Genomic DNA, 16,263 nt, shown 5'->3' with positions numbered 1-16,263 from the left:
GTAGATTTGTTATGATTACATGTATGTTCTTGTTATTGTTATTTGCATATGTCGACATATTATGGTAGGGTTGAGGTGGTACAAATGTGTGCTGAATGCTAAGAGACCTAGGCGGTGAAGTTCATATTGTAGGCCCAATGGGTGCGGCCCGGTTTGGATGTGGTAGGCTCCGGGGAGCGGCCCATCATGGATGTTGTAGGCTCCGGTGGCGGTCCAACCTTGTGTTATAAAACTTGTGTGCATGCATTGTATGTGTATTGTTATGTGCGGTATTTTGTGGAACTCATTAAGTTTTTTCTTACAGTTGTGGATTAAATGTCTTGTACTAGTTCGGGGGAAGGCGAATACGTGACTGTATACACACATCAACAATTTTATGATTCGAGATTTTGTGTTGATTTTCTGTATAACTCTGATTTTTAAATTATGGTTTATGAATAAAAGCAATTAAAGATAGAATTCCAAGTCTTACACACACGTCTCCTCAAACAAACCAACTAGCATTAACCACCTAATTTCACCAAATCAGATGCCAATCCTTAGTTCATAACTCATGTCCACCAAATTTTGACCAAAAGTCAAACTGGTGAAAATGTCAACAGTTAACGATCAATACACCGCAACCGGCTCATGGTTGCTTCGTGACCACTACATTCTAAAATAACCACAACATTAGGAAGGCTCCATGACGTGACTAATGATTTGGCATTATTTATACATATGTTATAGGCAATTATCTTAATATTATAAGCTTAAATGATATATATATATATATATATATATATATATATATATATATATATATGTTTTGAAATTGAACTTTTACAGATAAATTTGTGCTTGAGAATGATATAAGGAAGTGATTCGAGTTGAATGGAGTCGATAAGGATCAAAATTCAAAAGTTGCCAAAAATACAAGAAACGTGTCACGAACTACATCACTTATGCTCTACGATCAAACTTTGCATACCTACTTGAGTAAGGATTCACGATGAAACATGACACGAAAAATACCTTATGCGAGTGTTTTCTAGGAATTTCGAATCTCAATCACCCTACCAGACATGAAATTTTCAACACATGACCTTTTCAACAAGAAACGTTGATTTTCTAAAGAATTGAAGTAGATTGAATCCAAAGAACACAATCAAAGCAAGTGTTTGAAGATCAAAGCGTGGAACTACTACTTAATCAGTCGACTTACACTATGTATTATGTTATGATTTTGTCTTATGTTCAAGCTGGAATTATGGACTAAAAACCCTTTATTGCTACTTAGATAGATGAACCCTTAAATAACTATGTGTTGATTTACTTAGTTTGGATTTATTAATCAATTATTTATTATGATTTTTTATCGTAAATCCTTATGTGTTTTAGTTTTGGTTATTATTACTTGTAGTTAAGTTTGTATAATCTAGATGACTGATTTGTAGGTCGAACCTTATAATCTGATATTTCTAACCTACTTCACACTGATCACTAGACAATCTCTAATACATTGTATTGATCTCTCAACACCAACGTCAACTATTTCTTATTCTCTAAGTTTTAGATCCACAATCTTTGTGATTAGGATTTTATCTTTGCATAGTTTTGTTTAAATCCATGATATGTAAGGATTTCTGTAATTAAATATATTTACATATTATAAGTGATACTAGGGTTTGTTGTAAAGGTGTATGGCCTACCACAACATGGTTTCGAGACAGATTAATACATCATTTAGGGTTCATTATCTTCAAAACTCACCCCCAAACTCTCTAGAGAGACGCTCCTGTGATTTTGAGCTTGAGGAAGGATCAAGTGGCGATCAAGGTTGTTTGTGGCAAGGTTTAAACACTAGAAGCTCCTTAGGATATCATATTCTCCATTTTTTAACATTTTAGGGCTTTAATGTTATTTTGGTGATTTAAGCTAGTTATGCAAGATTGTTCTTGGAAAACTTTTTTATAATATTTAGCCTTGTGTTTATAAGCTTAATACATGGTTTTTATGGAGATTTCATGGTTAAATCCTTGTTTTAATTCTTAGGGTTTGAAACCCTAGAAATGGAAAATCATGAAACGGTTTGTATGTGGTAAGAGCTTGTTAGATTAAGTGTTAAGAAGCTTCTTTTGAGTAGTTTGACAAGGTTTTTGTAACATCCCAAAATTCAAGACCAAAAATTTCGTTTTAATTAAGTTATTATATAAAATCAACAGTATAAAAACATTCATATTAATATCTCATGTCAATCCAAAGTGTCAATAATCAAAACATATTATCACAAAACCATATCAGAGTGTAATCCCAAAGATCTCATGTGCGGAAAACATAGTGTGATGCGTTGCGATCGAGTTGGCTCCTTTCCTTGAAAACAAGGTACCTGAATCCAAAACTGAAAAATGTAAGCATGAAGCTTAGTGAGCTCCCTAGATACCACATACCATACATAACAACTGGTCCATACATGCCATACTTAACCATCATATCCATAATCAAGTAAGGTGCTATGTGCCAAACATAGTCTTGCTAAGGTGATATGTGCCAAACATAGTCTTGCGGTTATGCCATGGGCCGCACGTGGTCTTCCTGGTCAAGCCTGGGGCCACTCCCTCGGTCTTACAGACAAATGCCAAGGGCCACCCCCTGTTCTTCCATGCAAGCATCACCAAGACAACTATACATACTACTCTACTAGGCAACTCAGCATATAGTGTGCCAGGAGCAACCTCCCGGTCTTTCATACATAATAGCATACAGTGTGTCAGGAGCCACCTCCTGGTCTTTCGTACATAATAGAATACAGTGCACCAGGAGCCACCTCCTGGTCTTTCATACATATTGCCTAGGGCTAACCCCCGGGTCTTCCTGCCATACGTAATAACATATTGTGTGCCAAGAGCCGTCTCCTGGTCTTTCATGCGTAATGCCTAGGGCTAACCCCCGGGTCTTCCTATCATACATAAACTAAATGGGTCGGCATTGTGGCCGTAGACCCATACAAACAGTGAGGAGACTCACCTCGCACTGTCGAAAACTCGTTGAACACCTCTGACTGCTAACCAGCAACTTCTGAACCGCTGACCCTTCGACTTCCCGAACTATAAATACCCAAAATAACATTTAGATCAATAATCCAAAAGTCAACCCTGGTCAAAGTCAACATCCAGTTGACCTGACTCACCGAGTTGATCTACCAACTCGTCGAGTCCATACTCCTCCAACCCCATACAACACCGAATCCACTCGTCGAGTCTAGCAATAACTCAAAGGGTTCTCCTTCAACCACTCAATCGGGACCAACTTCATCCGACTCGCCGAGTTCATCCTTGAACTCGTCGAGTTCATCATCCACATATGAATGTGTCTAGCCTGTGACTCGTTGAGTTGTATGAACAACTCGTTGAGTCCATCCTCCTAACTAAGGAGATTGCCTTAGACTCGCCGAGTTCTTCCTTGAACTCGTCAACTACGATGAACTTCATGACCATTATTGACTCAGACTGGCTGAGTCCCTTTCCAATCTCAACTCATACCCTTAATAGAAGAGTTTTGGGGCAAGAACTGGCCTGACTCGCCGAGTCCCACAACTGGCTCGCCGAGTCTCTCTATGTCCAACACTATTCTGATGATTTCAGACAAGCTCAAGGCATCCAAAACCCAGATCTGGCCTCCTAGGTTCGGGATATCACACAAAGCTGCTACCTTTGCACCCTTGCATGGCCCTTTTTGCTCAAAAGGCCATAATAACCACTTAAACTTTGCATGGGGAGTTCTAATGGCATAAATCTTCCACCTTTATGGTTTTACTACTCAAGACACTCCTAGATCTGAAAGGATCTGGATTGGGGACATCCAAATCCCACAAGAGATCATCCTTGGTCCATAAACTTCATAAAAAGGGACATAAAGAGATCTAACAAGCTAGAAGTCAAGGAAGGAACTTGATTACCAAAATGAGCAGCAAGTGGAGTGAATCTTATGGATCTACTCCTTCCTCCTTGAACATCTAACTTTCTTCTTGTTCCTCCAAGCTTCAAGAATGCTCCAAAACTCCTAAAATGACTCACAACTCAAGGGAGGCTCTAGGGTTTTCGTTCTGGACTTGAGAGAGTATCAAGGGGGCTGATGAAGGCTATAATGTTCCTTAAATAGGGTGTAAGGCCCTCATTTAGGGTTTTTCTCCAAACCTAGCCAACTCGCCAAGTCAGTTTTCTGACTCGTCTAGTAGGTCACTAAACCCGTGACCAAATCGCGCTCCTACTCGTCGAGTCACCCATCTACTCGATGAATCACTTCCTCATTTGAGGTTTTCTTCTCTTTTCCGGCCTTCTGAATTCTGGGTGTTACAACTCTCCCCCACTTAAGCTATACTTCATCCTCGAAGTCCGCCACGGTCCACTACCTTATAATCCATTTACCACTTTAGCACTAGGTACACACTTCATCTACTTGATCCAATTCTTGAAAACGTCACCTTCAGAACAAACCGACCATTACTACCTTTACCCAACTGGTAGCCTTACCGGTACTCCCAGTGCACTTACACTGATACACAAGGGGTTCCCCCCTTTTCCTTGCACTGCCACTAGCCTTTCCAAGGCAACTTCCTATAAACAACGCTCTTTCCGATCTCCATCAAGAACAAATCTTCTGCTAAAACCGCAATCCTGGCCACTCTCAGCGCCGACCATTATACCAACACTCATGAAATATCCCCCTATACGATGCTCCAATACTGAAAACTCCTCCCAGCGTGTGAATTCAGACAATCCTTCGAGCAATATATCCCTCTCTCCTACGTTTAAGGCTCATATGAGGACAACATCACCGAGCCAAATCATTTACTCTGAGATCATTTGATTCCGCGTTGAGCAACTCAACACCACCCAATCAGCTCACGGCTTCTTACACCAAATTCCTTACCATAATTCCTGCCTGAAGTCCTGCTGACTCCCATCCACCTACCGGATGAACCGAGACCGCCCTGGTCCCAACTGATCTACCATTACCCGAAATATTGGTCCCTCACCGGTTACCGAATGCAAGAGCATTCCCTCAGTCGCTCTCGGTGACTTAAGAAGGTACAACAACTAACTGAATTGCTCTACCAGCCTAGCCACCCTGGCTCTAGAAGATCTAAGATCCTCGATCCCCTACCTTACCCTAAGGTCTCTACCAGGTCTCACTTCTTGCTAAAAGAACTCAGGCCTCGCCCATGGGTCTCACCCATTTATACTTTGGTGCGGCCTCTCCCACAGGTCTCACCTGTCTAGGGATATGCAGACCCACTCCTCCTCTAATCTCAACTAGCTAAACTTCCCTGGTTCTTATCATGCTAACTCGGAGATATGGGCCCACTCACATCCGGGCGGCTGCCTCGCCCTATCTTAAACTATCTGAAAAACCCTGCCAACGAATCACACATCTGATACATTTGTATTGTCGAATAGGGACCGATAAATGCTACAGGCCACCCTGTAGTCTTACTATACTCGTTCTGCCAACTAGTGAATGCTACGGGCCACCCCCATAGTCTTACAACACTTCTGCGCTACCAGCCAACTAACGCTACGGGCACCCCACAGTCTCACCACACTTCTACGCTATCTGCCGACAAATGCTACGGGCCACCCCGCAGTCTTACTATACTCTTATACGATTGCTACGGGCCACCCCGCAGTCTAACTATACCTATATATGATTGCTATGGGCCACACTGCAGTCTTACCATACTTCTCTTACTATCTGACCACTGGCGAATGCTACGGCTAACCCTTAGTCGAGCATACAAGCACAATCTAGTACCCCCAAGCGGTACTCATGTCCCAACTAAAACTCCCAACCGATCTTTCTACAATTTTCTATCAGACATCCCGAGAATGAGATCTCTCAATTGGCAAGTTTTCCGAACTTCCAATTCACACTATTCTCAATTCATACAGTCGCCCGGGTCGTCTTTCTCTCCGACAGGAGAGTGAAACTTATCCTAGTTTCAAAACCGCTTCTCCTCCCATGACATGATTGTTTCTCCCCCACTTAGCTTCGGCTAAGTCTTTACAGCACGCGAAAATTCGAGGATTTCCATTCCTTCCTCCCTTGCACAAAAGGCATGATAACTACCATCGCCTTAATATTGCTAGCGATATGTCACTAGCCCACTCCAAATACCGTACGATTACCAAGTACAGGATGAACACTTCCTGCATCCCCGATACTGATAATCCCCTGAGCTCAAACTAACATCCTTAAGGTCCGAATAACTAATGCTCAGAGCAACCTCTTCAGTGATAGACCACTTCCCCTGATTCTTCCAAAAGCTATCCCAAACACCAAGACTAGAACCACCAAACCCTGATGATGGTGAAGGGCTACTCCATGGATCCTGTCCAACGACCTCCACGCAAAGCTCCTAAACCGCTTTTGGTCACAACCGAGATAATATTGGACACTTCAAACCCGAAGTGAGAGATGACCCTACATTAGCTACTAATAGTTCCTAGTATGCAATTGGCATATGACAATTCTGAAAGTACAATCCGAATACAAGCAGAGAGACAACTCATACATACTATCACCTGAGTACGGGGTAATAACAACCCAAATACACATAGAATCGAAAATAGCCATTGATACATACCTGCAACATTCCCTGCTGTAATCCAGATCTCCCTCATCTGTCACTACAAGGCCCTACCCTCTCACCCATCCGTAATCCTCGAAGTTGTCGGGGCAGACGCACTCCCTGCTCCTCCCCTCATCGTCAGGCAACCAACCTTCTTGTAGCCCACCTGATTGCAGTGAAAACATAATGGGCTTGCCCCCTGTGGACAGTCCCTGCTGACGTGACAATCACTGCCACACTTGTAGCAGCCTGAACCCCTGGAACGACAAACTCCCTCGTGCAGTTTCCTGCACGTGCTGCACTGACTTCAGCCCTGCCAACCTACTAATCGCTGATCTGAAGCCTTGGGTCTTTTCCCAGGACCCTCCAAAGTATACATCTGATCTGACCTCCTCTTCGCAATGTGCTCCAAATCAATCTCCCTTTCTCGCACCCTGGCAATCATAGAGTCCTAGTTCGGGCATGCCGATAAGCTGACATGCTCCCGAACATCATCTCTCAACATGTCATGATAGTGGGTCCTTTGCATCTCATCATCCCCTGCATATTGAAGCACCAATAAGGCCCTCTCCCGAAACTTGGCGGTAATCTCCGCCACCGCCTCCGTCGTCTGTCTCAGGTCTAGGAACTCCCTTGCCAGCTGCTGAAGCTCCATCGCCAGCGCAAACTCCTCCCTAAACCTGGTTACAAAGTCGGACCAGGTCCTAGCCTCAATGGCCGAGGCTCCCAAGGAATCACCAATTGACTCCCACCAGTCTCTGGCTCTGTCCCTCAAGTATCCTGCAGCAAATCGAACCTTCGACCCCTCAGGACAGAAGCTCGTCAACTGTGTATACTCAATGTCTGTAATCCATCTCCTGGAAACAATGGGGTTCTTCACCCCGTGGAAGTCTGGCACGCTACACCCCCTGAAGCCCTTGAAGGACAATGTGCGCGATTCTGACTGGTTGGATGCCATATCACTTCGGAACGCTCTAAGGTGATCCTCCATCAGCTCAATAATCCCTTCCTTGATCGACCCGAAGATGATCAGGGTCGACTCAAGGATACCTCTCGTGATCTCAGACGCGATGAACTCGCGTAGCCCGTCATCAGCCTGCTCGGATCCTGCCCCCGAGCCTGATCTTGATCCTGACCCAGATCCTGATCCTCCTGCTCCATGTCATGTGGTCACCATATTGGAAATAAACACATAAACGTCAGGATCATACCTACTCCCAAGAGGTCTCACACACCATCCAAGTTTCCTGGTTCCATCTCAGCCCTCCTTGACTCGAGTACGGATCCTCTGCTTTCAGTAGTACGGGCCCATACTACCTTCCACATCTATCCGTACTTTCCTCAAGTACTTCCTCGACTCCACCAAGTCCCTTTCACTACTACTAACATTGCTCCTAGCACTACTCTCATCCTAGGCTTTCCCTAGGGTCACCTCTAACCCGCACCCAGTCCTCATCTAATGAAGGCATATTTATAATTCCAATTAGCCACTACCTGAATACCATCACGTGTGACGAGGCTCAGATAATCCTTCGGGTAAAGGACTCGTCCCTATAATGGTGAGACTCAAACGAGAGCTACAAAATAGGGCCGAATCCAACACTCTGAGATTATTCAACCCTGATCACATGTGACTTGACGTATTCACCTAATAGCTAACTTTCATCACTCAGAGTCCCACAAAGCACAAAGCAAGTAGCATTCAGACAAAAGGGAAATCTAACCAGAACATAATCAAGCAACTCTATCCACACAACAAGAATTTGTACTAGCATGCGATGCTAAGCTCATATAATCAGGCATAACTTAAACAGACTATCCTACCGCTATCTAACCGACACTAGCATGTAGTTCACAAACCATATAACAGGCATATAAGGCATCCTCCTAGATCCTTAGCCCTAAATCTAGCATGCGGATCACATAATCATATCATGACATAAACTTTTATAGGTATATTGGGGAAAACTTACTTGAGCTTGGCTGATTGCACGCATCACACACTTTGTTCTTCTCAAAGTTCTTTTCTCTTTTCAGATTCTTTTCAAACTCCTTTTTATAAAACGGTTTTACTTTTGAAAATTTTCATACCAAGCCCTTAGTTTGAGTTCAGACACACCTGAGAGTATGTCCGGATCCTTCAAACCAAGGCTCTGATACCAACTTGTAACATCCAAAAATTTAAGACCAAAAATTTTGTTTTAATTAAGTTATTATATAAAACCAACAGTATAAAAACATTCATATTAATATATCATGTCAAACCAAATTGTCAATAATCAAAACATATTATCACAAAACCATATCAGAGTGTAATCCTAAAGATCTCATGTGCGGAAAACATAGTGTGATGCGCTGCAATCGAGCTGACTCCTTTCCTTCAAAACAAGGTACCTGAAACCAAAACTGAAAATCGTAAGCACGAAGTTTAGTGAGTTCCCCAGATTCAACATACCATACATACCAACTGGTCCATACATGCCATACATAACCAAGAGCCATACATAACCGTCATATCCATAATCAAGTAAGGTGCTATGTGCCAAACAGAGTCTTGCGGTTATGCCACGAGCTGCACGTGGTCTTCCTGGTCAAGCCCAGGGCTACTCCATCGGTCTTACAGACAATTGCCAAGGGTCACCCCCTAGTCTTCAATGCAAGCATCACCAAGACAACTATACATACTACTCTACTAGGCAACTCAGCATACAGTGTGCCAGGAGCCACCTTCTGGTCTTTCATACATAATAGCATATAGCTCGCCAGGAGACACCTCCTGGTCTTTCGTACATAATAGCATACAGTGCGCCAGGAGCCACCTCCTGGTCTTTCATACATATTGCCTAGGGCTAACCCTCGTTCCTACCATATGTAATAACTGTTGGGTTTTGAGCATTCTAACACTTCCTAAGTGTACATGCAACCCTAAATACCTTGGATCTATGTTTTCTCTATTATACATGCAAATAAGAACATCCAAGGTATTATCCTAATCTAGCATACAAAACAATAACTATAGCAAGATAGAATACATACCTTTTTGGTGTAGAAAGTCTTCATGAAGCTTGAGTGCTTAGTGCCCCAAGTGTGACACCTCAAATGGAATCACAATCATCAAAACACTTGGAATAACTTGAGAGAAAACCCACACTTCATGAAATCGGCTAGCCCTTCTAGTACACTTACTAGTGTCCGATTTTGGTGAATAATATGATGCTTATATAGTGTTACAATTAGGGCAAACCCTAATTGTCATGACTTTCCATTTCCTTGGATCCATGGGTACAAATACACCATGGAGCATCCATGGACCATCCTATGGGTTTTAGCCCAACTTGATTATCCATGGAGCATTAGCCCACTATACAAGTATGGATGATTTACACAATCAACCCATATATTTAATTAGTCTTCTTTTGATCACTTAATTAATCCTAGATTAATTCTTGATCAATACTAATTAAATAATCTTATTATTCTTATTATTAATATACTAGAACTTATAATATATTAATAACCATAAGTGTCTTATTTCTCTCATTCAAGTGCATGATGGTATGCAACCCAAATGGACCATGCCGGGTCGGGTCAAGTCTTACCAAATATAGTTATGGACTTAGACATTAATCCAACAGTCTCCCACTTGGATAAGTCTAAAACTATTATTGCGTATGACTTCAGGAACCAACCGGCAATCGTAGCTCTCAAAAGCTTCTGTCGAACTCTGACCTTGTAGATGAACTCTGACCTTTGTCAGTGACTTGTCCATTAGATAAGGGATCATATATTCCTCCATTCTAGATATCATATGGACTGAGACATGGATTATAATCATTCTCTCTCTGTCCATCTGTTGTTTCCCGATTTCCGATTTATGACGACTGACTAATTGAACAAATCAAATCAGTCCTGGCCCGGCCGAGCACTTCCATTTGTCATCATCAAATCATCGAGGGGCCCACAGATATCGCTTTTATCCCGAAGGTAAAAGGAACGGATAAACTTCGACTCATATGGCTTGTTCTACTACTTGTTGAATCATACACAAAGGCACGTTTTATAGCACCGAGTTACCAAATGCGTTTTCGTGCTATCAATGTACTATCAACTCATAGTAACAACTCATATCTCTAGGTTTGAAGAATATAAGATATTATCGTCTCATGATCACTCGTGATAAAATCCATGAAGTGATTCCAATGAGCGCGGGTTGAATCCAATACTCAGAACTTATGAGCACTCATGATTGTTGTAGCCTTGTCCAACACCTTAGACCTCTACAACCCATCATGACAGTCTTAATTCATATCTACTTCCAACATATGACCGACTGTGGATGGTTTGAATAACTTAGTCATTCCGGAAGAATAACTTAGTTTATTCGGGAAGTCAAAACATGCAAAGTGAAACACAATAATAATTGAATCCAATATGGTCTCAGAACTTATGAATATAAATAAAACACCTTTTATTTATCACCATATGATTACACATTATTCATTGTATACTGTTTCAGCTATCAACTTTATTCTTGAATTTAAAACAATAGTTCTCCCATGCTCCAAGCATGTACACTATGTTTTTCTCAAACACTAGTCATGCCATACACCAAGTATGCATACTATGTTTGTCTATGATCTTTACTTTGTGAACTAGATCAATTGAACATTACTTCAATGATTCTCTTTTTCACACTCCCAAATCCTTACTGCAAATGCAAGAATTCCAAATTCATGCCATTTACTGAAATCTGTTAGATTCTAAACTTATATGCATTGATCCTCTCGTAATGATTATGCACAAAGTCATAAAGACTTGGCAACAATCATTACAGAGTATTCCAAAGGAGATCCACTCCTTGGAAATATCCTTCTTGCATTAAGTTTCCTTAATCTTTCACAAATTGAAAATTCTAACTTTGAAACATTTCCAGATTCCATTTTGACTATCACTTCTGAACAAGAGTTGCCTCCTTACAGATTATGTCAATATGGTCCTTCCAGAATTATCACTATACTTCCAACTGTCCTTGAGCAACCAATCTTTGGTAAACCTTAGATTGTCCTCGACAATTGTTTAATCCTTTTAGTCATATCCAGTTCTAAACCTTTTCCCTTCTTAATGCCCCAGGCATTTTTGAAAATTTTAGAACGGATGATTATAGCACATGTAATCGATCCTATATCCGAAGCATATGGGACACGATTCATGATGTCTCACATAAAGACTAAACTAGTCTTTTGCTATAATATGTCCATTTCAATTTGCCAAGTTCTCATAATTCAGATTATGAAAAGGGATGCCGTAATCATAATCGAATTTTAGAACGCAAATAATGAACCCATATACAGAATTTCCTTATGTTGAGCCATTCCAACATGAAATTCATATATTTCCTTATGTTGAGCCATTCCAACATGAAATTCATATATTTCCTTGACTAAATGATTAAAACCTCACAATCTAAGCTTATAGATTTGAGATGAAGCATAATTTCCTCTCCCTTAATTATAGCAAAACAACTCTTTCCCAATTGAAACTTTTGTTTTCTATAATTAACATTGCTAACTTGCAATACTTATCATAATTATCATGCTCCCACTAACATGATGATTATTAGCATAACACTTATGCTCCCACTAGCTTTGACATGTACTCAGAAATCAGCTGGACTTCTAGAAATCAATACTCCATTGACTTTCTTACCAAAGTTCAGATTTCTGATGCTAGATTGTTTTGATAAATTTGTATCAAAAACATACACCTTCCCTTAGATAGCACACTTGTGAGTCTAAACAATTATGAAGAGGTATGCCGTAATCATAATGGTTAGACCTTTTTGCCACTTCTCACAAGTCCAAATTAGTGTGCCGGTTAACCACACGCGCTCCACTAACGACTTTGAGAATGCAAATATCACAATTGCTATCTAGCTAAAATCTACTTAGTGAAAGTGTTTCCTCACCATCATTTTCATGAATCGGAGAGAAACCTTATGACACTTAGATTTATATGGTGTATGTGTTCTTATCCATGTGAATTGTCAAAACCATAGTCACAAGACAAGGATAATGACAAATCCAAACTCATATGGATTGAACTCAATCTTAACTTCTTGCCACCTGGCAGCTCAAGGGCCTGCCATTGCTTCCAAGTTGTTGTGCAACAAATTGAGAACTCTAAGAACTCATATGCAAAACCAACTTTAACTGGAATGGGCACAGACTATGTCAACACGATAGGTTATAAACCTCAAGTCGTGTGCTAGTGAAGAACTTCAGGTTTTATTCTTGATTAGTTCTTGAGACTTTCAAGACCTTTAAGACTCCCACTATCCTCTTGACCTATAAGACTCCCTTGTCAAATATCCAAGAGATAGTGTGGATCCTAATCAAGACAAACACTTCACACAATTGGCCTAAGTTGGTCTTTGTTTTATCCAAAACATCACAACTTACCAATTTCAAATGTACAAGTGTAGACAACTTTTACTCTTACATTTGACAAGTGTTTTAAACCTTCTTTAAGACATGTCACTCAAGTTACAATCTTGGAGTATGACTCTAAGACTTGTATTGGAACGAAGTATGACTCATCTTCTTGATTTAACCACTTCAACAATTCAAGATCCCTCTTCTTAGTCATAAGAATGCACTAAGATTTCCTTAGAGAACTAATTGTGCTATGGTTTCTTAATCGTTAAGATGATCACAAAAACTGATACTAAAGTACTCTCCCATCTTTTCAGATTTGAGAAACTTTTATCCTTCTGCCTAAATTGATTCTTCTTATTCGCTCTGCCTTACATTGGAACCTTTTCCAATGTCTCAGAGTTACACTTAAGCTTGTAAGTATAATCATATTTACTGAACTTAAGTAAATCATGACGAATAGTCTTATCAAACTTTTTGTGGTGGACTTAATCAGTGCACAAGAATGTGTACTCGATCCCTTAGTCCTTTACTTGACTCACACATCCATGTGAACAAGTAATTAGTCTTATTTTTCCAATACTTGAAAGTTCTCATTCATCATGCTATATAACTTGCGTGATTCCAAGTTCCGGTCCAATTGAACCTTGGATGATGAGAATCTTTCCTTATTTGGTAAATTTAGACATTACCACAAATGAAAGAATCAATTTCATATTTCCACTCTTGCTCTTAACGGAATTATATAAGCAACAATTTTTCCTCAAATGCCATTGTAAGGATATTTTAAAATAAATAAAATCAAAAAATTCTCTTTTATTTTAAAACTTTGTGGAAAAAACTTATCCTTACAATCCATATGAAAACTTGTTGTTATCTATTCCTAAGCGATATCTCATAACTCCTGAGAAGTAGCTCAAGAATCCGATCTTCAAACTATGCGATAGAAATCCATCTACGCCATCAGATTCAGCATATTCTTTCTTTAAGTTTCTTCACTTTTCTTTGATTCTTAAACATCACCATGTGACCCAGTCACATCATGTATCAAGAATCTCAGAATAGAAACTTAACAGAGTTAGATAGTGGAATTTACCTGAAGTAGAGTCAAACTTATTGACTTCAACATCCTTAGGTAAATTTGGCAGCTTCGCAACCAATGCCCTTTTCTTTGGCAATATAAACATATGGACCCTTTGATAAAGACACACAGGACTATCACAGACTTAGTTTTTCTCTTTACCATTTGGTCAACCGAGTTGACTATGGCCGATCCCTTTCCATTGGGAAGAGAATGCTTTTCTGGACTTCCTGTGTCACTATTGTCAATGTCCATCAAGTTTTAGGAAGTTGATCTTAACAAATAGATAAGATCATTAAGGGTCTTCTCATAGTCTTTTTCATAGGTGTTCCAAAAGAACTCACTATGTGACTTAGAAAGTAGTTGAACCACCAACTTTCTCAAGACTTTGACACCCAACTCTCCCGACTTGTCAATATGTGACTACATCTCCAAGATGTGCTCACACCTAGACCTTGCCTTGCCAATAGGGCCTGAGTGACCTTAAACTTTCCAAGAACTTGTGGGTTAGGGAGAATAATTGGAGGATGAGAAAGAAGTATGATATCCCTGGGACATCATCTTCATTAGGAAACCTTGTTTCAAGAGATTCGGGAAGATCATAAATGTCTAAACCAGACATCTTTTGGGAGATATTCAAGATAGTTGATTTAAAGTCCTTAATATGACACCCAATATGAAATATTAAGGCTAGGACCCAACAAACTATTTTATAACTTAGAAGAGGTATGCCATAATCCAAGCTATAAAATATTTGAAGGTAGGTGAATGACGATTCACCAATTTCCACCAAGATAAACGAAATGTATAATTAGGTTTTAATTGGTTTTGAAACTCCTAGATCTTTGAGATTCATTGAACTGTTCAATGGCATGTTTCAATCTCGAGTGTGCCCTTCAGGTTTTGTGACTGGGATGCCGAGGATCACAAAACAAGGTGTGAAGTAACCATGCAAATCACTTGGTACCCTTAATAAATTACCCCTCAATCGATGTGCCGGTTAACCACACACGCTCCATCGATACTATGATAAATATTAAGTCACCCTTTACCTACCTTGTTAAGTCCAAGTTAGTGTGCCGGTTAACCACACACGCTCCACTAACGACTTAGACAAAGTGTAAAGTGTAATTTCATGGGTTAGCACCTTATTCACATTTTTCCTAAGTAACTAAGATTGGGTATTATTAAGAGTTTAGTTACTTAGTATTTTTCATTAATACTTTTAATGAAGGGAGAATTCTAGTCCTGTCAAACCCGTTCGGCTAACGACCCTCCACCAGTCAAGCAAGCGGTGGGTGAGAGTGGACACCCATTAAGTTGCCATTTTATAGGCAACAACCTTATACCCACCTTATAGACCGGCTTCGTGAATGAGGCGTACTAGCGGTAAGACTGACTTTACTCTTATACATATATATATTATTAACTTATAATATTATAAAGTATAAGGGTTGAATTTTAACTTTTAAAATTCTAAGGGCTAACTTGGAATTAAAGTATTCATACTTGAAAACTTTTCAAATTCCAAAACTTGAGGGCAAGTTTTGAAACTATTCAAAACTAATTAATTCCATAACTTATGTGTTTAAAGTAGTTTTAATCCAAAAACTCTTCAAGTTCCATAACTTGAGGACAAGTTATGGAAGACTTTAAACTAATAAAAGAACTAACTTTTTCTTTATTTTATAACTTATGGATTTAATTATGGTTACATATTTTCCTTTAATGAAGTGACTCTTGAACTTCCATAACTTGAGGACAAGTTATGGAGTCATAAAAATTATTTCAATGACACAAGACTCTTCATTTTGTAACCATTGCCAACTCTTATGAATTTTATGAGTCTTTAATGTGACTCTTCATGTAACTTGAGGACAAGTTACACAAACACATTTTATACTCAACTCTTAGATTAAAATGGATTGAAAACAACTATTTCACTCAACATTTCTATTAATCTAAGCAACTCATAAGAACAAGATAATTCAAATCAAACTTTTTCATGTAATTAGTCTCAACCTTAAACTAATACAAAACATGAATCTATTGACAATTATCTTTTAAAATGGATTAGCATGAACATTACCACATCAAAAACAAGTTTATAAGTTCAAAAACAACTTAGGGTAATGTTCCTA

This window comes from Lactuca sativa, chromosome 9 (assembly GCF_002870075.4).
Source record: "Lactuca sativa cultivar Salinas chromosome 9, Lsat_Salinas_v11, whole genome shotgun sequence".
In the NCBI taxonomy this organism is placed as follows: domain Eukaryota; kingdom Viridiplantae; phylum Streptophyta; class Magnoliopsida; order Asterales; family Asteraceae; genus Lactuca; species Lactuca sativa.
Note: the sequence above shows the minus strand (reverse complement) of the source record.